We start from the raw sequence: 23,904 nt of genomic DNA, 5'->3' as shown, positions 1-23,904 counted from the left end.
CCACTCTGAAAATGCACAGATAAGTAAGCGGCGCACTCGTGAATATTGGTGCTAATTGACTTATCGCAGTAGACACCTAGTGTAAAACTGGCTAACCTTTTCTACCTGAACAATCTGTTTAATTGAACACTTCAGTAAGGGTGTTAAATTACAAGGAATTTCGTCATGTATACTTCACTGCTTTTATTTCGAAATGCAGAAATGGTTTTCTAGTGCCACATTTTTAACATTCTCGATATCTCGAACATTAAGAGTTAATCTCTATATATGAACTGGGGAGCTATATTGAACGACACACAGGAGTAAAAGTGTACGTTGTAAATGTAGCTTTGTCATCATGTCATAGCTTACGTTTTGTTATCAACTGAAACAATTGAAGTTTTTCGTTGTCTGGACCAATCACATTCAAGTTTTCTGTTGTCGTTTGCATTAAATTGAGCCCATTTGTGTTGGTCATGCTCTAGATAACTCCACATAATAGGAGAGCTGTTTTCAAGGTTGGGTAACCTGTTTTCTGTCTTTGATTCTAGAGGCATTCGTTTCATCTGTGATCCTGGTGAGGATTGGTATTCGAGTCCAGTTGTGTCAGTAGCTACATCTGTGATCCTGGTGAGGATTGGTCATCGAGTCCAGTTGTGTCAGTAGCTATATACATACAATATATCTGTGTAGGTTTTGATTGACATAGCTGAATTGTTTATTTTTGGAAATAGATCACTGAATATATTACGTGATTGAGGTTGGAACGATTTAATATTTCTATAATGGTACAGCTGATTAGACTACCAGTGTCTGGGATCCTCAGGTTCATATTAATGCTCGTGATTATCATGTACATATCCACTGTCATTGAAAATCATTGAAATGATGCACAATTAAAATAAAGCATTTCTAGATAATTTGAAATAAAAAAGATAATTTATCCTTTATTGTCCATTTTTAACTTCAAAGATTACACTATGAATTTCTTCAAAGTTTTATATAATGATATTACATTGGAAAGCTTATCATTAAAAAATCCATATAACAATCTACGAATCAAAAACATGTTATTAGGCATATTCATCAACCTCTGATATAGATATTTTTTATTTGTATCAATGTTGCGTCGTCTATTAGACAGGGATATCATGCTAGTTTACATACAAAAAACCAACACAGCAAGAAAATTTTGACATTTTAAAAATCTTAAATCAAACTCAAAATCGACTGATATACATTTACAAAGATCATTTTAAATATGCAAAATTGCAAACAATGAGCATCTAATTTGAATCACAATATATTTGAAAATAGGGATTGCCAACATAGAGTTGATAATGTCAAAGCGTTCTATATATACTTCATTTACCTGGAAGTGTCAGGTGAAAGTATTGTTATAGAAAGCCTGTCGATACATTTACCATTGTGTTAATAATAAAACATCAATGAACAAAACTCCCCGTTTGAAATTTCAAAACTGTGTAAAAAATGATGGTTTGGTAAAAACTTGGTATTATTGCCCTACCTGTGCATATACCAATGCCTGTTTTAATTTGGAAGTCATATGCGTAAAACGTCTTTTCCGGGAAATTAGAGTCATTCGTACTTGGTCTGTACGATGACAAGTCAATACTGTTCAAGGTTTTGTATTTCTGGTCATATCGAATGTCTGGCGTCGTTTAGTTGTTGTCGTATCCTGCTGCCTGTGCTTTTCTGAAAGAGCGTGAGTTAATATGCCTTAATCCGAGTACTCATTATCCATCAGAAAATATCGATACTTTTAACAAAATCTTAATACAAACTCAAAACCGATTTCCCAAGTTTAAACAAAAGAAAGATTCACACGGATACCATTGAAACAGTGCAAGTAGAATAAGACCAGATGTTTTAAAATGGTACACGTATTCAGCTTCATCGAAGACACCAGCAATGTGCCTTGTAGACCTTGGTTAATGGAACAAGGTCAATAACACCAAGAGGCGCAAAGGTAAGGCAGTCGCATTTTACTTGGAGGGTCGACGTCATATTCCCCATTCGGATGTGAAAATGTATTTCCCCGAGTAATCCGGGTTCGACTTCCCCATCTTCCATCCAACAACAATATAGAGTAAATTGTTTTAAATTGTTTATTAAATAAGTAAAGTTTATATTTTTAACAAACAACAAAACCACCAGGCATAATATTGAGCATCGAACACATGTTATTTCCATATATCTATCGAAAAGTATTATTCTCTAGTGTGTCGTTCAGGCGATAATCCCGAATGAGGTTAAGGCAACGATCGAGTACTTCCCAATAGTCTCTAAACCCTATGTTTATCTGTCAGCTACTGGGAACAAGCCCTTCACATCGAATCAGCCGGCTCATGTAAATACCATAAATAAGGTAAGTTAAACTTTTAACACAGCTTGGTGGAAGGCTACCCCTAGTGTTTCGGCGTAGGAATGGGGTAAGGGGCTGATATGTACCTCTAATCATTGGTTTTCAATGTTGATGGATGTATAAGATGATATGTCAATACATTACTTGTTATCTAAAGACAAGACAGCATCATATTTAGAATTACTTGACAATGTATATGTGATCAAATAAAGTTATGTTTGAATTTTCTTAAGCGCAATCACAATAAGGGCCCTTGGGTCTGTTGCATTGGAATAAATACATAAGTAAATATTGTAATTCTACAAGGCATAACAAATTGGCGCTTACACGGTCTCCATCAGTACCACTTCGTCCCCATATCTGTACCTCCCAATTTTTTTACTCTGCCAACGAACCTGTAATAAAAAACACAATGAAACATCACGGAAATGAAATGATAAATCATACACGATCCCGACATGTTTTTCGCCTTACGTATCAAAAATTGTAAAAGAAATATTTCTTATGATAACATGTCGTTAATTTTACATAATGTATAAATACCTTCACAGTTCCCGTCATTGTACACGTACACACGACACCCCACGAGCCAGGGCCTCCATCATCATCATCGTCTGTCCAACAAGGCCCTGAGTTACCAACAAAAGACTGCTCCAAAACATCAACACCAGACTTCCGATACATATAAATACATGCCTTGTATCGTGTCTGGCATCTGATCAGAAATACAGTATAAGTTTAATCTATAATGCAGTTGATAACAATATTATAGAGTAAGCCATATCTGCATATCAGATATTTTTCATTTTGTTCTTTATTTAGTAAAGAATTCTGACGTAATAACCATTACCTCTTATAACCTTGCAGCCGACTTGTATCAGTTAACTGTCCATCAGCTGACGTTCATCATTGTCTGTAATCAGAACTTCACAGGGATCACTACAGTGGTATGTACACGGTACTATACCACAGTCCCACAACACGTCAACAGTTCCTATAATGTGAATTCAGTGACCAATCAGAAAATAGAATCTAAAAACTGATGACACAAAGGCAATGCCTGCTCAGACAGGGTAACTATTATGATGCCAGCTGATACGTAGTTAGATACTTATATAAATAACATACCGATAACTACCTATATGTAACTACATGTAAAGATAAATAATGCCCTATTTCAATTAGGTGACTTTTATACGTTAGTTTATCTTTTGGAAATGACGCTTTTCATAAATAAGACATTAATAAATCTATCAAAGCAAACTGCCACAGAGGGAAATTTTAAAATACTAGCGTTCAAATATACGTGGAAATAAATACATATGTTGTGCTGTTATTACGTGCTAGAAGCTGATTGATCAATTCCATTTTTTTGACAAATTGACACACATGGAAACGCATTGAATGATTAGTACTTGGGAGTAAACTACATGTTCTATATGAAGAATTATAAACAAAAACCAAAGAAACAAACAAAAAAAAAACAAAAAACAAAAAACAAAAACAAAAACAAAAAAACAAAAAACAAAAAAAAAAAACAAAACAAAACCAAAACACCCACCATCTGCATAGTGATTAACTACAGTGCCTGGTCCGTTGGAGTCCTGATTGTCTAAAACTTTCCAGTCGGGACCACGTCTTATTCGCGTCCCGAGAGGGGGCAACTCCAAATCCTCGTGTTCATTAACAGGGTATTCGTTTGGATCTACGACTTTAGTATATGGTAGTATAGAAATGTTGATGGCGAGATCGATGATTGTTCCCTAAAACAGAGAGGTAAATATTCGATATTCAACCCCCTCTACTCAGAAACTTCTTGACAAAGTATTATGTCGATACGAACAACACAGAAATACACGTCAACACAATGCAAATTCTAAATCGAAAAAAACACACACACTAGAGACCCTCGAAGAAGTATAAGAGAAATATGACAGACGTTTGGAAAAGTTAGATAATTCTATGACGTGGACAAAACTTAATGTGATACTGAGTAACTGCACGTTCCCCTATCAGAACCAGCTATATAACAACGATACCTCCAGACATACCAATTAGAACCAGCTATATTACAACGATACCTCCAGACATACCAATTAGAACCAGCTATATTACAACAAAACCACCAGACATACCACTTAGGATCAGCTATATAACAACAAAACCACCAGACATACCACTTAGGACCAGCTGTATAACAACAAAACCACAAGACATACCAATGTGAACAAGCTATATAACAACAAAACTACCAGACATACCACTTAGGTCCAACTATATAACAACGAAATCACCTTACACTTGGACGAGGATCAAACACATTTGTGTCGTACAAAATCGAAAATGTTAGGTGATAGCAGTACAAAGTGTAGCATGTGATGACGATAGGAAACTGGACTATAGTAGTTGGTTGTACTAGGATTAAAACTCTCGGGGTGAATGCATTAAACGTACACTAAGAAACTGCTCGAGTGCGGGATATGATCTTTATAAGTTACACACACATACAAACTACATACATTTCTGACATGATCTATTGAAGGAAAAGTCTACATGCAAACCGCCAGTACACGGTTACTATTGGTGTATCTGTATTCAGCAGCGAAAACTCTCTTTTACTGATACAAGGCCATACTAATCCCATAAGTCTATATAAAATTTATTGATTCAACATTGCAATCATTTAACTAGTAGAATTTACTTTCTCCGACTGGGAAAATTCTTTTCCAAATTCGCTTGGACTTGAACTTTCTAACTCTAAGAGGGCATGTAATGTAACATCTCCAATTTGTCTTGCTTCTTCATCTCCATCCGCAAGACCCGGAAATTGGCGAAGCAGACGAGTCGCAGCAGACTGGAAACATGAAAGAAAACGATTGATCACGTGATTGCAGCGTCACTCAGTGAATGAACCTACGCTAAATAACCATTTGTGACGCCAGGATACTGAAATGACGTTACGAAAATTCATTGTAAATGTAAGTTATGACGTCAGGATTATAAGATACTGAAAAAACGTCATTACATTTTAGATGTATATTGCAACGTCAAGATGGAGACTACAATAATAAAAAAAACCCATTAAAACTTGAGACTCATATCAGATTCTATTTATAAACTGAAGAAAAAACACCAATTTAGATATGAATTCCCATCGTAACCTGTAAGGAATTAAATAAATTCTATAGATTTTCAAGGGTTCATCAGATATTTCATACTTGTAAATTTTACTAGGAACGGACGTCCGAGCATTATTATTACAAAATACCTTCGTAATGAGATGGAGTATGGTACTATAATAAGGTAACACAGTATATCAATATAAAACATATAAAGACAGACCAACATTAATAAACAAGTTCCATTCCCATTAAACCAGAAGAAGTTTATGACGAATTTTGAAAACAGGTATTTAAATATGTTGCAGTGTGTGATGGTCAGTTCACATTTGTGGACATCACAATCATACAGTAAGTACGATATGAAAAATGAATGTTAATGATATTGACCATTGCCGAAAATGATTTATAAAAGTTGTTTATCAATTGATATTGGGACTGTGATCGAATTGTAACTATTGTGGGTTTTTGTTTATTTTCTTCATTGCGAGGCCTTTTTCACCTGAAATAAGAAAATAAAAACGGAATAGTTACGTTTACTATATTGATATTATCTGACACATTGTTTTAAGTTTCTTACCAAATATTTCGGCATCATTGCGAGTTCATCCACTTGTTCATTAAGAAATATTTTTCCATGAGTAATCTCTGTCAGTGTTTGCAACAGTTCCTGAAAAAAATAAGCAAATACATAGTTAAGCATTGTGGAGTATCTGTCGTGTCGTATTAAATCGTGTTATTTACGTCTATCTTTTCTGCAGTGTTTGAGATTACAGGATGGAAGTCCATGTCGTTAGACAACAGCTCCCTGATTGATGAACTTTCTTGTTGGACTTTATCCCCCGAGCCTGTCGTTACCCTGGTTGATGAACATTCTTGTTGGACTTTATCCCCCGAGACTGTCGTTACCCTGGTTGATGAACTTTCTTGTTGAACTTTATCCCCCGACACTGTCGTTACCCTGGTTGATGAACTTTATCCCCCGAGACTGTCGTTACCCTGGTTGATGAACTTTATCCCCCGAGACTGTCGTTACCCTGGTTGATGAACATTCTTGTTGGACTTCATCCCCCGAGACTGTCGTTACCCTGATTGATGAACTTTCTTGGTGGACTTTATCCCCCGAGACTGTCGTTACCCTGGTTGATGAACTTTCTTGTTGGACTGTCGTATTGATGAACTTTCTTGTTGAACTTTATCCCCCGAGACTGTCGTTACCCTGGTTGATGAACTTTATCCCCCGAGACTGTCGTTACCCGGGTTGATGAACTTTATCCCCCGAGACTGTCGTTACCCTGGTTGATGAACTTTATCCCCCGAGACTGTCGTTACCCTGGTTGATGAAACTTTCTTGGTGGACTTGGTTTTCTCTATAAATTGACTCTACAGTATCTTAGCAACAGCTGTAAGATGCATTTTAATCCATGGTTCTTTAACTCTGAATTTTTATTAAAAGTGTGTGTCTTTTATACACTCCTCGTAATGAAAAAATATTTTGCAACATGTAGGGATAAAACAGTTGTATGAAGTTAATTCATTTAATATATATATTTGTATATACTTACATACTTTATGACTAATTGTTACTACATGATGATTCGTTTGAAACAAATCTTCTGTAAGAACGAACATCTGATTTTCCACTTACGAGAACTTTTTTATGAAGGAAAGATGAACGGCGATACAAATACATGGCGGTGAACGATTTTGAACCTTATATTGTGGAAAATTCGTCCAAATCTAAGAAGAAGAGACATATAGGGGAACGAAATAATAAAACTGATGGAATGGTTCGCAATGTCTTCGTCGAGTTTAGTGGTAAGGTCTTTCAACAGACTATAGGCCTACCTGTGGGAAGTAACAGTGCCCGTCTCTAGACCGACTTTTTATGAAGTTGAATTTATTGAACAACTCAAGAAAAGTGATCACAAAGACCTTGCCAAAAACGTTATTTTACTCTCAGGTGTATTGAGGACGTCTTGTTTTCAAACAACTAAAGTTTTATTGACCATGTTCATTAAATATTTGAAATCAAGGACACAGCAGGCTCTTCTGTATCAAACGCTTATCTCTAGCTAGCTTTACGCCAAGCTTTATGATAAACGTGGTGATGTTACGTCCACAACCTATTATTGATAATTCGATATTCTAGGGCTTGTTCAAAATATCACGATTTTCGCACAGGTTGTCAGCAACTGACATACAAACTCACGACACAGGGTTTCGAAAGATGCAGGTTAATGAATATTAAGAGGGAGTTTTATGGTCGAAACAATGATGTCACTGGGAAAACTTTTCCTTCTGCGGTAAGAAGAATGTGCTTTTAGTTTACCTGTTGGTTTCGTTGTCGTTTACATTTTTTCTCATTCACGGAACTCTTCCTGAAACCCTGGTTTTATTTCTCCTTGGACTTTCTCAAGAGTGTAAATCTCTTAATTGTTCATGTTCTGCCCTAGTTTCATCGGGTTTAAATCAAGATTTTGTTGATAATAATTGATATTTTCTTTGGTGTTTTCATCTCTGTTACGTACTGACTGATCGTTACAGGTATTAATTGTATGAAAAAGATCAAATATATGAAGAGTCTTTTTAACTTACCGTATTAGTTGAAGTGCCTACTTTTACACAGTAACAAACAAGTCCGATCATTTTCAAAAGTTGAGCTGAATATGGGACCTGTGGAAAAGAGCGTAAAGAAAATAATGTCCCATTATATATATAGATCGATTGCTTCAAATGACAATATAACAGACACAAAAATGTTTTCGTCATTAAAACAGATACTTTTTTATAACAAAACCAGTAGAAGATAAGTGAGTGACGTTTTGATTACTACACAGTCACCCTGATCAGAAAAATGACCAGTGTGGAGCGTACTAGAACTGACGTACGTAGTAAACGGGATGGTACAGAATCGACCAACTTTTTCTGCTGTAATATAATCCTCTGGACACGAAGCTCGAAAACTGTGGGACGAGATGGTAAACAGATTAAATACCAAAAAAATACACATGATGATAACAATGTACTCAGTCAACTCGGCTACGCTTTATTTAACATTTGTTCATAATGTTAGTGCCAGTTTGCTCCACACTAGTCATTTGTCTGATGAAGGGTCACAGTGTAGTCATCGAAACGTCTCACTCTAATCTTCCATAAGTTTTGTTCTAAGAACTTAAATTCTATTGACCTGAAGAAATGTTTAAGTTGGCTTCTATAGTATCGGTTTATTTCACGCACGAGATGTTTTTTTCAGATTCCTATGTTAGTTTTAATGTATAACAATGATATAACATCAATATCGTTATCGAATTTATTCAACCAACGTATCACTTTTAAATTCAAAATTGCTAACTCAGCATTACTCGGTAAATACAATTCGAATTAATTCTGTTAGAACAATTTTGAAATTATAATTCTGGACACCATATATTCGAAGATGCCATTATTACATCACAACAACAAAAATGTCTACCATAACAGAATTGTTGGGATCAAACTCATCGTTCACGGCCACTCCATGCTGAGCAGATAACTTTCCATCCGTTACCACTATAATGCGAGTCATTAAGTGAACACCGTTCACAGACACGTCTTCGTCTAGAAATAAGTAATGATAGAGAAAATAAACACCCTTACTTATCAGTATATCAAGCGTAATGCAAGATAAAAATATATGTATTGGCAAAATGAGAAGAGTGCTTCACAATGGTGATCACTAAAGAGGTTGAAAGAATTAGTGTACAAAACGAATCTTCGAACACGAGAAAACCTGGAAAACATAACAAGCACTAGGAATTTGTTTTTTTGTCGAAATCTTAAACAGACTCCCCGAATATCTTATCATATAGTTAACTTTCGGATAGCAGCACCGTCCAGAATATAAGTACTTTAAGTTACTGAACTGTGAGGTTAGGGCCCCTCCCCATCTGGATTGTGACATGTCTTTCGATTGATTTTGATTTTCTTCAATGTTTCAACATCTCGGTCCAACTCATGCGTTCTTATGGAAGAGACAGCTGTAGGATGCAGTTTAATTGGATGTACTGTATCTGACACAGAAGTTGTTATGAAGAATGCTGTTTCTCTTTGTGTCTTTTGTAGAAAGTTGGTGTTTAAATGAACAATATTGAACTGATTTGCAATCATTTGACAAATCATAAAACAATATATGACAATGAAAGTCAATAATACTTCCTAAAATAACACAAGAAAAATATTATTTTAGAAGCCTGCATTCATTAGTAATCCTATTCAAAGATACGTTGGACGTTAACAAGCTTTCTAATTTTGCAAATTATTTCTACAGTTTTGTAAGGAAATGAATTAACTTTAAAAATACTTACAGTTTCCAAGACAAGCAGCAACAGACATCGTTAGGCCACGATATAGTGAACTTTGACCTTCAGCAGCGAGAAAATCTGTCAAATAATATTTAAGATATATATATATATATATTACATTCCAAAATGACCGACATCATTCAATTTTTTTTCAAATTCACAGCATCAAATGCTGTTCATTTTGCGATAAGATATACAGCCACAAATCCAGTAGAAGAACGATCTTTTCTTTTCAGAAAATGCTTAGAATGAATTAATGAACGCATGAACTAAGATGATGAATATCTTTTAAAGTCTGGAACTGACCATGTTTCCGTCCAAAAGGAAAGACTGTTTTACAGTCTGAACTGAACATATATGTTCGTTACAATGAAAAGATTTTTTTTTTCAGTTTGTAAATGTCCATATGCTTTCGTCACAATGACAAGAATGTTTTTCAATCTGTAAATGTCCATATGATCCGTCACAATGAAAAGGATGTGTTTTTTTAAGTCTGAGACTGTCCATATGTGTTCGTCACAAAGAAAAGAATGTTTTAAAGTCTGAAACTGTCCATGTGTTTCCGTTACGACGAAACCTCAATTAACACAATCACCTCGCCATTAAATGCTGTTAAATTAATTTGATTATGAATGTAAGAAAAACTAATCCACGACAGACTTTTCCGTTGACGTGTACTACCAAGCTCATTCTTGACTTGTGTTTAGTCCTTGGCGAGGTGGATGACGACACGTGAATCGGTCCCAAAAGTTGTCACTGCTGTGTTTCCCTGCAACACCTCATAATTGGCAAGATTCTCAATACCTGTGTATACATCACAAAATACGAGAAGATATCACTAAGTTAACAAAACATCGTAATCAAAACACAAAATCGATCATTAACTAATTATTAAGTACCAGCAAAATAGGTCTGGAAGGAGAAGCGTCTTGCTTCATTGACAACCCTCGCTATGTAAATCAGTCCAAACATGTAGTCTCACCTTCCTAAATGAGACATGGGAACCACATTACATCTAATAAGTATTATTTTTTCACATAGTGTGATTTTTTTTGCATAAAGTGTTTAACTACTTATTTAGATTTAAGAGAAAATGAAATCTTAAAGAGAATTTTTATAGGAAATAAACATTGTGATTTTTGCCCGAAGATTAAGGAGAGAAATGGAGAAGAGAGATTGGATTGGACTGCAATAACACGATAGCGTCATCTTTAAAATTTCCTGTGCCCTTATAGCATTTTCAATTACAGTTTTGAGTAAATCCTGATTCAAGTGTATCAGCTTCTGAGAAATTGGGATATACCAAGGTAAATATATCTTATGTAAAACATGTACACAGCATTTAAAGCAAGCAATTTAACTGGTGAGTTATGGTCATCGCAAAGGCATTGCAACCTGAGAACAACAACACTTTTAGCCTTTAATACTTTAACCTGAGAACAAAAACACTTTTAGCCTTTAATACTAGTATCGTTCATTGCACTCAAGAGCGAATGAAACCCTACTTTCAGTCTTTCAAAGAAGAGTAAGCATGCTTTAGTATTACCATCACTGAGACTGAGTATCAACGATAAAGTTGAGGACCTTCTTCGTTTATGTTAATGCCTAATTTTCACAAAAATCTATATGAACAACGTTTTATTACTGGCTCATATAGTTGCTCAACTAAATCTTTGTCATAGCACTTTAAATACAACTTTTGTACCATAAAATATATCAGAAGTTGTATAACTGGTATTTGGATTTAAAAAAAAAACAACATTCCCTTCTGTAAACATTTATTTAATGAGGACTTTTGACTTTTGCCACTGTGTACAGCACCATATCTCATCAACAGTATTCCTATTGCATTACGTTCAGTGTATCAGAAATTATTGAACATATTATGAACACACTTTTGATTTAGAACTTTATCATACATTGACTCAGAAGTTAAACACAATACAGATAACCTCATCTTCCTACATATACCTATCCTTTAGCAAGTAAGTACATATGTTCTTGAACCACGTAAATTACAATTCAACCTTTGACCAAACTATGGCATAACTTATAGGATTTGGATATAATATGTTATATACTTGACACATCAGCTTGCCATCTTAAACCTCATAGTGGCATTAACATTAACTAAAAACCTTACGTGGCACAAAGTCTTGCATTTTTCTATATTCGAAGAACATACAATTTCAACTGAAATCAAATCTGGGAAATGGGTAAATCTTAGGATACGTATTTTGCAAATAATCAGGTTTTTTGGAGATACAGACTGAATAGGACATCCAAGTGTCACTGAGTGAAATGAAATTATATGCTTTTGATGATCATTGGCATGCGAGTGAAATCGCTGTTGTTATAGGTTTTCTTAAAGAAAGCATGTTTGTAATTGTAAATATCCAAGTTTTGATGCCTGTTGTCGTCAATGAACGAGAGGTTCGATCTTTTCCGTGTTTGATATTCATATGTTGGTATTGATATGTCGAACACTTTGAACAAGTGTAAACTACCTTAAATAATACTCCAATGTATACACACCTTTTATTAGACATTGAACACTTCTCCCTGCTTCAACCAAAGATCTGTAAACAAATAATCAGTAAGCTATGTATATTAACTGTATGCTATATGTCCACACCAATCACAAAATGAGCGATAAAGGACAAGCGTCCTAAACAAATCCCTAGTACAATTAGCAGATAATACAGTATTTCAAGTGTTCCCAGTTTCACTTGTAGGATACTGATGTTAAATTTTCAACATACAATCATATTTATCGCAACATCGGGTATCGTAATGATGGAGCAAAGCAGGTCTTAGTATTTTGATATTCTGATATGACAACAAAAAACAAATGCCACATGTTCTTTACTTCCCTTTAATCGTTTATGTTCTAAATACTGCAGTAATAGCCAACCTTTGTAAATTTCTCTCGAGATTCAGAATCAGTTCTCCTATTTCTTGCGCTATATCTGCAACGTCTTTCAGATCACGATTTACATTGTGTCCAATCTACAATCACTTAAATAGAAAATCGTCCGTGATAACTGATGAGAAAATATAACTTGTATATAGGTGCTAATGTACTTTACACTGATCACTTGTCTGGTGAAGGTTACAAAAAGTTTCTAACCAGTTATCTGTAAGAAAATGTTGTCAATATTACGTCGTTGCGGTAACTATTTCAGGAAAATACCTGGAGATGGAAACCAAGGAACACTTTTATTCCGTACCAATTTGACTACATTTCGTAAAAAGTGTACCATAAATTACATATAGTAAGTAAAATGTGACAAGACACTTAACTACAATAGTATTAACAAATCATCATCACTGCACCATAGCACTTATAACGACAAAACCGGATAAAACTTTTATGGTACACTTTGTCATAACCAAAAATGTCTGTCCAGTATGAGCCTTCGTACTTCTTTCCCCACACCGCACACTTATAAACTGCAAGATTGCCCAGCAACATAGAACAGCGCTGCACGGGACGTGTCTAGTTTGTAAGACCAATCTTCTCCTGATCTCATTTACAATTTTCAGTTTAGTGAAATCCACAATATTGCAGCAAATAATATGAGTCTATAATGAAACACTCGAAAACTTCAATAAGTCGAACAAATCCTTTACCTATCGTAACATCGTAATATAGCAATTGTGATATCCTGAACTAGATACGAACTTACCTGGATCAGCTTTGAGTGATAACAAACATCCTGAGCGGGTTATGTGTTATAAAAAGGTCACATTTAGTACACCAAGATCGGACATGGTGCTCGAAACAGACCTGCGTTCTAACGGGTTACCCTTCAGATATTCATCCCACTGTCCCAGATTTATAGTATCTGAAACGTGCTAATACTGTGTAACTCACGATAGATCTAAACTTTTATTTATAGCACACTCGACAACTGTATGAACAACATTCACTGTCTGCATTTTCGTACATTACAGTACGACGAGATTCAATTGCCCAGAGATAAGTAAATGGAAAACGTGTTTTTTTATTACATTATAAACAAACATTGCTTTTTTTACAATGACTCAAGGATGGGCGTCTGGGGTCTAGGTATAAACGACAACGCAAGCGACCAATTAGCGGTCGGTAGGTAAGACGATAAATGTTGAGGTAATGTCTAAACCTTCTCATTGCGCTTATTATATATGAAACATTAGACAAAGACTTGGGCAGTCATGGCGCTAAAGTCTAACAGACAGAGGTAAATAGGAACAGTAAAGCTGACACTCTAGAACATAATAAGAAAATAATCAGGAATCAAGCAGATAATAACACCATCTGAATCTGGAACCAAAGAAGAAACAGGATGTAAAGAAGGATGAAACAGAAGTTATCAAAATATGGTATGATGAGCATGCAATTTGGTATGAAAAGCAATTATGGTCGCGAAACGACGGTGAGTACATAAACCTAGATATCTCATATATATAGAGTGCAAGATTCTAATGAATATCGCGTGTCGATGATAGAATGTTTGTTGTTTCTGCTCATGGCAGTCACATTTACTGGGTTTGTTTTTAATTTGAAAATTATTGAGCAGATCACAGGATATTCCGGCATCCTTTATACGCCCTCATTACGTTTTTGGCTCGTCACTTGAACAACCGTACGACAAAGATTTGCTGTTATTATCACTTTTAGAATCAATATTTATCCATGTTTCTATAAAAAAAAAAAAAAAACAAAAATAGTTGTTGGCTCCCGAGGAGCCGTTCTGCGGCCATATTTGCTTATCCTATCAAATTATACGCTCATCATAATTAAACACGTTGGACCCGCTGCTAAAACGTGAATCTTCCATTCCTGGACAGCAACATTCGTGCATCTCCAACCTTGTCGCAGTTGATTCGATATTAAAGGGCCTAGTCCCATTTCCATTTCATTTCATAATTGACAGACAAGTTCATAACACAAGGTTTTCAAAAATGCAGGTTGTTGAAAACTACTCATTTCATTGAGTTATATGCCATTTTTGTGTGATAAGAAACTAGACAAGATTGATTCTCGAAAGTTTGCCTATTGGTTTCGTTGTTGTATACCTTTATTACATTTATAAACCCGACATTACTTACTTGGATGAACCAAGATATACATGAGTATATATATTATATATATATATACAAGGCGGAAGACGCTTACTCTTCCGGGACATTTGATCTTATTCTCCCTGTACTTTATGAGATCTCCGTCTATATCGTTCTTTTTTTATTTGATCAAAGTAGTATCGAAACGGAGTTTGAATAAAGATTATGATGACAGATTGATATCATCTTTGTTCTCTTTTTTGTCCAAATTGAGGTCATTCTTTTGTTAACCATAGATACGTATCTCAAGTCCTTGCTCTACCTGCTTCATTTATTATCCGACTGTCCTGAAACAGAGTGTATTTTTTAAGGAAAGTAAGCTATGGGAGATATTGTTGTCTATCAAAATGTTTTTACGTTGTAGATTAGTAGCTAGGCCATTTCTTGATCATGATTAGTTTGCTTTAAGAAACTATGAAATATATGTGTCTGTCTTTGATTCAGTGCTAATTTGTCAATGATTTTGTACAATTCTAATGCCTTCCAAACACGCTAAGGTACATATTTTTCCTAAATTCCAATTATTTAGTTTTGTGACTATCGCTGACGACTCTGAATTCCCTTTGGAGAACCAAATTACATGTAGGTTATTGACAAGTGGTTTTGTATCTCTGTAAGTAAGTATTCATCATTTCAACTTTACAGATATTCAAATATAGTGTGTTCCTCTTTACCAACTTAAAGACACAGGCCTACGATATATATATTTGTACTTTCAAAGATTGAATATATAAAGACTATAAATTAAAACAACATTTTTCTCATATTTTATTCAATCTTTACACCCCTGGTTCATTATAGAATTGATGAAGATATACTTAAGTAAAATAACGCGGATAAAGACAATTTCTTTATCACAATACAACCTATTGTATATAATAACACAGATAAGGACATAAATTGTTTACCGTAATACAGACCATTGTATAAAAGCACACATTGGTTATCGCAGTAAAACCCATTTTATAAAATATCAAAGATAAAAACAAGGTGATCCGATAGCACCATACATTTTCATTACATGTGCTGAAATTCTTGCCATCAAGTTTCGAAATAATAAAATAATAAAAGGTAATAAAGTTGATAATACATATGTTTTACTATCACAATATGCAGATGATACTTATTTGACTTTAGATGGTACTGAGCAGTCATTGAGAGAATCTATAAGGGAATTAAACACATTTGCAAATATTTCTGGTCTAAAGGTTAATATTGAAAAAACTGAAATTGTTTGGATTTGGAGTAAAAAACAAAGCCAGGACAAATTCTTACCAGAATTAAATCTTCAATTGGGAACAAAATTTTGTCTTTTAGGAATAGATTTTAGAGTCAATCTACATGATCAAGATGAATTTTGACAAAAAATAATGAAAGTAAAAAGTCTTACTAGTATGTGGAGCAGAAGGAATTTAACACCAATTGGGAAAATACACTTGTTGAAAATCACTAATGATTTCACAATCTAATCACTTATTTATTTTCCTGAAGAAAATAAACTTTATTTTATAATAATTCTTATGACACAGTAAGGTTGATAAAGTTAAAAGGGAAGTTGTTGAACAAGATTATATTCATGGTGGTTTAAAAATGCTTAATATTCATAACTTCATCGATGCTTTGAAATTGAGTTGGATTAAAAGATTACATTAATCTCCAGGCAAATGGATAGTATTTTTTGAGAAATCGGTGAACGTAAATAGACTGTTAGATATTGAAGGTAACTTTATGAAGATTTTCCAAGAAAATTGTAATAATAGTGTTTGGAAAGATGTTTTGGGAGCTTGGCATAGATTAGATAACTCAGCTAACATGAAAATACTAAAGGGGAAGTCACTCTTGCACACACCTCTATGGCATAATGATAATGTAACAATTGGTGGCAAACCAGGTTTTTATCCGAGATGATATGAAAAAGGCATTAACTTAATAGGAGATTTCATTAAATGGTTGGAAGAAGTGGGAAAAATTAATGCAAATGTTACATTGACACATTTATTACCTACATGTATTGTATTTTTTGTCAAAAGGTTAAGTAAACTTCAGTTTCTGTCTCCAGTCCTTGACAAACGCCATTTTGTGCAGTATATATATATACAATAGCATATATAAGTTTCCATGTATCAAATATCCACAACTACCCAGTATCGTGTAGCTTCAGGAACATAAATTTTACATATTACTCTTTATCTCCTTTTCTGTCTCTTCCTCTCTCGCTTTCTCTCTCTCTTTCTCTCTCCTAGCCTGTGATTTTGTAGATGTGCATGTCTTTATGTCTGTTATGAACGTACATGTGTATGAATGTGTGGATGGGCAGATATAAGGAATTGAATGTATGTCGAAGATGATGATGATGATGCTGATGTTCATGATGATGATGATGATAGTGATGATGATGATGATGATGATGATGATGATGAGAAAAAATCATTACATGTATGTGTGAATGAATATATGAAAATGTATGCATGGATGAGAGTGTGTTTCATGTTATTATGTAAAATATCTTGTAAAAATAAAATAAACATAAAAAAGATATCAAAGATAAAGACGTAAATTGTTCATTACAATACAATCTTTTTTATAAAATATCACAGATAAAGATATGGAAACGCATTTTTTCATTCACTTGCATGTGTCTCGCCCAACCTTGATGATGGATTTGTTACACAATGCCTAATGCATAGGTAAAGATTCAGGAAGCTTTGATAAAGATATAATAACATGATTAAAAATAATTTCGTAGATGATAAAATACTGTTGTACAAAAACAAGTAAATACCAATATGTCAACTCTTGGTACTGGAATACACAGTCTGACCAGAAGTCTCGTAACATTTTAAATATATATATACAATAATAGTAAAAACAGCAGAAAACCGTTTGATCGTGATGTGACTTTAACGTATTCTTTTGAATTGGCTGGGGGTTAATAAACTTGATTCATATATGTTTCCCCTTAAATGTTCATATTTCTATCTTAAGTCAACCTGTCAGATGCTTTAGATTTAGGTTGTAGGAAGGAACATGACTGATTCAAAGTTTATGGTAATCATAAATATTGGCACGAAAGGAAAAGCAGATGCATGGTTTTTGATATCACCTATAAGAACAAAAACTTCGTATTCTACTATACATATATTCAAGATACCTTCACTTCACAATTACTTTGTAAATACCTAAATAGCGATATATACGAGCATCGTCATTATTCCTCTCCCTCTGTCTGTCAAAATGTGATAGTAAGGTCTAATATATTATGTGTTAGATAATATTGACGACTTTCATTTGGAGGACTCGTGTTCGGATTGGTATAAAGGATAAATCAATATAAATTTTAAATCCTCCTAAGTGAAAACATTGTTGTGAAATGATTGGATCCAGGGCTCAGCTTAAGCAAACACCTTATCATAAGGAGATTTGAATGATCAAAAGAAAGAATATCCTTAATCGTGACGATTTAATCTTTTCTGTTGTGTTTTTTTTTTTTTTTTTTTTGAAGTGCGAGAGGGGTCTTACTTTAACAGAATATCCTGGGGAAAACCCACGTGATCGGGTAGGTGAACCTAAATCGTTTCACGTTCGTTTTGGGAATTGAACCCTTGACCACGTGGTGGAAAGCGCGTGTGTTACCACTGCACCATCTGACCACCCAACTATGAATTCTGCTTTCCTCGCCAACGATATGCTAACGTTGTTGATCCAACACTGCTCCATATCCCAGTAACATGAATCATGTGATACATTTCGACTGAAGAAGTAGAGTCTTGCAACACCTCGTTTTGAGACGTGCATACTGATGATGTTGATGAAAAGTGACTTCCTCTAGAAACAAATCCCTTTCATTATCGAGTACACACTTCCGGATTTCGAAACATGTTATTCCATATCTAGGAATTGTAAAGCATGTACACCATGTCTTTGTAAAGCTGTAAGCATGCCATCCTCCTCTGTTTGCCGGCATGCTTTATCTGTCACTTTTTAATCTACGGGAATACCTGGTTTCACCTCCGACTGTTTCTTGGTTTTATCTCCTTCTTCCTCTATAATCTTTTCTTCCTAGTAGGCATCATGAATGAAAGAGCAATACTATAATATGTATTATAAATGTACATATGATGGTATGTCAGTGTACAAGAAGTTTAAAGTATAGTAAAAACAAACGATACTTTTAGAGATTATATTGGATTTTGCAAGCCAGTATTTATCAATGTTTTTACGTTGAATATCAAACGTTACATTTGCGAGGCAATCTAAACTTACTACTCACCCGCTTGACATTGAATGTGGACTGTGGTTCGTCTAGACCATCCTTCGTAGAGTGCATCGTCATTTTATCAAAAATGACCCTGTACCTATTAGCATTAACAAAAGGATGTCATAATGCATTAATGAACTTAATGTTATGATATGTTTCTTATTGGATATACTACGACTTGATTACATCCTGATATAATTATTGTATGACAATTATGTAGATGAATCATGAAAACCAGGATTGCTTTGCTAACACGCCACAGTTAACAGCATCGTTAATTTTTCCCGGCAACGTTTAACAGGAATGTAGTGCTTCATTAGATTTAAAATTGAAATTCGAATAAAAACCTAACATATGTCTTTTTATGAATAAATGTGTTCCAACAGAGGAAAAATACCGACACGTCCACAAGATCTTAATTCAAACTTGAAATCAAGGAAACGAGACCAAGTATAAACAAAAAAATTACAGTTTCCACTTTGAAAATATTTACCAACAAGCACAAAACGCATTTGACCGCTTCATATCATGCAAGAAAATACATATTTCCCAATGATATCACTATGACGACCACAAAACTAGAAGATTACCCCTTACAGCCATGTTGAACTGGAAATTTGAACTCAAAAATTGAAAGTTATATGATAAAAAAAATTGCGGGACCGCTTCCTTAAACTGCGGGATTCGTCTTGCACTCTGAATCTGGATGTGTCGATGTGAAACGAATGCCCGTGACGGCAACCAATAAAAAGTAGGGTGATATTTAGTGTCAATAGAGGTGTCGACCAAACTACATTGTGTTTTAGTGCAAAACATTCAACTACATCCAGCTTCTATCCAACTATGAGAAAATGAGAGTGAAAAGGAAGTTAACTGATTTTTAATGGCCAAAGGTCATTACTCAGAAAGCCGACCAAAACTCAATCCGAATTAAACCTGTATCATCTCCCGACACAACTACACATCAATTTTAAGTCCAATATCCCATTTCAGCTCTGAAAAAAATAACGGGAACTAATATTTTTTTGTATTTGATGGGCCATACTTTTGTAAAAGAAATAAGTTGGCTGCAACAAAGTCAGAACTTGATACAATTATATTTAATTAATTATACAACTACACAAACTAATTAAACTAATCATATCCATTAATATCGGTCAATAACTAATTCACGACAAGGGTATTAAAACTTTATTTGCTAAATCAAATCTAGTCAAAGCTTACGTTATTTCATTAACGGATACTAGTGAAGATTTACGTCCTTTAGACTTTTCGCACTCGAGCTTTCGGCTGTCCTTCGTATCAAACGTAGTCCATTTGTCTTCTTTTTTCTGTTGATAATTCCACACAATACTGGTGCTACTCTCTTCTTCCGGTAACATTTCATCAGTAATAGGTTCTGGTGAGCTCAGACCTTTTAGGAGTTCCTTGCTCTGAACAGCTGTCCACAAACAATATACTATAATGTAATTCGCAATCTTTGTATGTGTCTTCAAAACTTAGCTGATGTTCAAGCATAGTAGATTTGAACTGTATGACGTAAATACCTTTGACTTTTTATACATGTAGGCGATTACCAAGATGCACATTTCTACTACCAAATATCTTATTGAATTTAGTGTCAGTCGAAATGAAGAATGTACCTTGTTACTTATAAGGATTGAAAATCCAAAAATTTCACTTCATTCACAAAAATAAGCTTTAAATCAGAATTGTGCCCCCAAGTCAACGATGATAAAGATGACTGTTTCTGCCCGATGCAGTATAGGAATAGTTGATTATACACATTTAGACCAAAACAATTATATCCAGGTTGATTTTAAAGATAATATATATATATATTAAATCGCACGATATTTACATAAGGTTTGGATATGAATTGGGAATCTTACAGGAAACATTAGAGTGTTCTCCAAGTGTACAGTTGTTGTTCTCTTAAACGGTCATCGTATAATTCTTTATTCGTATTTATTACTAGAAGTATGAATGCCAAATCGATTTCAAAATAATATTGTTAATGAATCTAATATGTAATCAATTTGTATAGGCGTCACTGGTATTCTTACCCTGTTTGAACAAATACGTTACTTTTTCCAGTTGAATTGTGGAGTAACTTGCGCTTTATAAGTGGGTAATTAGAATCATTTTCGCTGACTTTATAGGACGTTAAATCTTTGTTCACTACCATTGAGGAATGCTTGTCATTATTCTTGTCTTCTTGACTGGAAAATGGTAATTGACAGGTTAGTGTAACATATGACGGGAAAGCTGAAAACTCATTCTCCCCCCCCCCCCTCTCTCTCTCTCTCTCTCTCTCTCTCTCTCTCTCTCTCTCTCTCTCTCTCTCTCAAATAACACTGTTTGCATCACTCAAAAATTACAGATATATATCTATATATCTAGTAGTTGAACAATGCTTACCCAGCCGAGGTATCACTTGACATCACTTCTTCCCCATATCGGTATTTTCCATTTTTATTACTTCGCCAACGTACCTGGAATACAAAGTGTTTTACAGAATCCTCGGTCATTAAGCAATACCACTTACGACATGGCAACATCATAATAACATCAGCGGAGGAAAGAGGGCAAAACAACATGGCAGCATACATCTTAATGAAATCAGCGGAGGAAAGAGGGCAAAACAACATGGCAACAACATCTTGATATTAACAGCGGAGGAAAGAGGGCAAAACAACATGGCAACAACATCTTGATATTAACAGCGGAGGAAAGAGGGCAAAACAACATGGCAACAACATCTTGATATAAACAGCGGAGGAAAGAGGGCAAAACAACATGGCAACAACATCTTGATATAAACAGCGGAGGAAAGAGGGCAAAACAACATGGCAGCATACATCTTAATGAAATCAGCGGAGGAAAGAGGGCAAAACAACATGGCAACAACATCTTAATGAAATCAGCGGAGGAAAGAGGGCAAAACAACATGGCAACAACATGTTGATATTAACAGCGGAGGAAAGAGGGCAAAACAACATGGCAACAACATCTTGATATTAACAGCGGAGGAAAGAGGGCAAAACAACATGGCAACAACATCTTGATATTAACAGCGGAGGAAAGAGGGCAAAACAACATGGCAACAACATCTTGATATAAACAGCGGAGGAAAGAGGGCAAAACAACATGGCAACAACATCTTGATATAAACAGCGGAGGAAAGAGGGCAAAACAACATGGCAACAACATCTTAATGAAATCAGCGGAGGAAAGAGGGCAAAACAACATGGCAACAACATGTTGATATTAACAGCGGAGGAAAGAGGGCAAAACAACATGGCAACAACATCTTGATATAAACAGCGGAGGAAAGAGGGCAAAACAACATGGCAACAACATCTTGATATAAACAGCGGAGGAAATAGGGCAAAACAACATGGCAGCAACATCTTGATATAAACAGCGGAGGAAAGAGGGCAAAACAACATGGCAGCATACATCATAATAACATCAGCGGAGGAAAGAGGGCAAAACAACATGGCAGCAACATCTTGATATAAACAGCGGAGGAAAGAGGGCAAAACTACATGGCAGCAACATCTTAATGAAATCAGCGGTGAAAAGAGGGCAAAACAACATGGCAGCAACATCTTGATATAAACAGCGGAGGAAAGAGGGCAAAACAACATGGCAACAACATCTTGATATAAACAGCGGAGGAAAGAGGGCAAAAAACATGGCAGCGACATCTTGATATAAACAGCGGAGGAAAGAGGGCAAAACAACATGGCAGCGACATCTTGATATAAACAGCGGAGGAAAGAGGGCAAAACATCATGGTAGCAACATCTTGATATAAACAGCGGAGGAAAGAGGGCAAAACAACATGGCAGCAACATCTTAATGAAATCAGCGGTGAAAAGAGGGCAAAATAACATGGCAGCAACATCTTGATATAAACAGCGGAGGAAAGAGGGCAAAACAACATGGAAGCAACATCTTGATATAAACAGCGGAGGAAAGAGGGCAAAACAACATGGCAGCGACATCTTGATATAAACAGCGGTGAAAAGAGGGCAAAACAACATGGCAGCAACATCTTGATATAAACAGCGGAGGAAAGAGGGCAAAACAACATGGCAGCAACATCTTGATATAAACAGCGGAGGAAAGAGGGCAAAATTACATGGCAGCAACATCTTAATGAAATCAGCGGTGAAAAGAGGGCAAAACAACATGGCAGCAACATCTTGATATAAACAGCGGAGGAAAGAGGGCAAAACAACATGGCAACAACATCTTGATATAAACAGCGGAGGAAAGAGGGCAAAAAAACATGGCAGCGACATCTTGATATAAACAGCGGAGGAAAGAGGGCAAAACAACATGGCAGCGACATCTTGATATAAGCAGCGGTGAAAAGAGGGCAAAATAACATGGCAGCAACATCTTGATATAAACAGCGGAGGAAAGAGGGCAAAACAACATGGCAGCAACATCTTGATATAAACAGCGGAGGAAAGAGGGCAAAACAACATGGCAGCAACATCTTAATGAAATCAGCGGTGAAAAGAGGGCAAAATAACATGGCAGCAACATCTTGATATAAACAGCGGAGGAAAGAGGGCAAAACAACATGGCAGCGACATCTTGATATAAACAGCGGAGGAAAGAGGGCAAAACAACATGGCAACAACATCTTGATATAAACAGCGGTTGTTAAAATGTAAATGAAAGAAAGATTTACAT

The 23,904-nt window shown here is 35.2% G+C and overlaps 1 pseudogene; it reads right to left on the bottom strand.

Moving 5' to 3' along the window:
• Nucleotides 1-347: 347 nt before the first annotated feature.
• Nucleotides 348-21,722, bottom strand: LOC132548942 (uncharacterized; annotated as a pseudogene).
• Nucleotides 21,723-23,904: the final 2,182 nt, after the last annotated feature.

Source organism: Ylistrum balloti, unplaced genomic scaffold, assembly GCF_031769215.1.
Source record: "Ylistrum balloti isolate Yb309-2 unplaced genomic scaffold, AGI_CSIRO_Ybal_v1 Utg370038, whole genome shotgun sequence".
Taxonomy (NCBI): Eukaryota; Metazoa; Mollusca; class Bivalvia; order Pectinida; family Pectinidae; genus Ylistrum; species Ylistrum balloti.
Note: the sequence above shows the minus strand (reverse complement) of the source record. Positions and strands in the feature narration are given on the sequence as shown.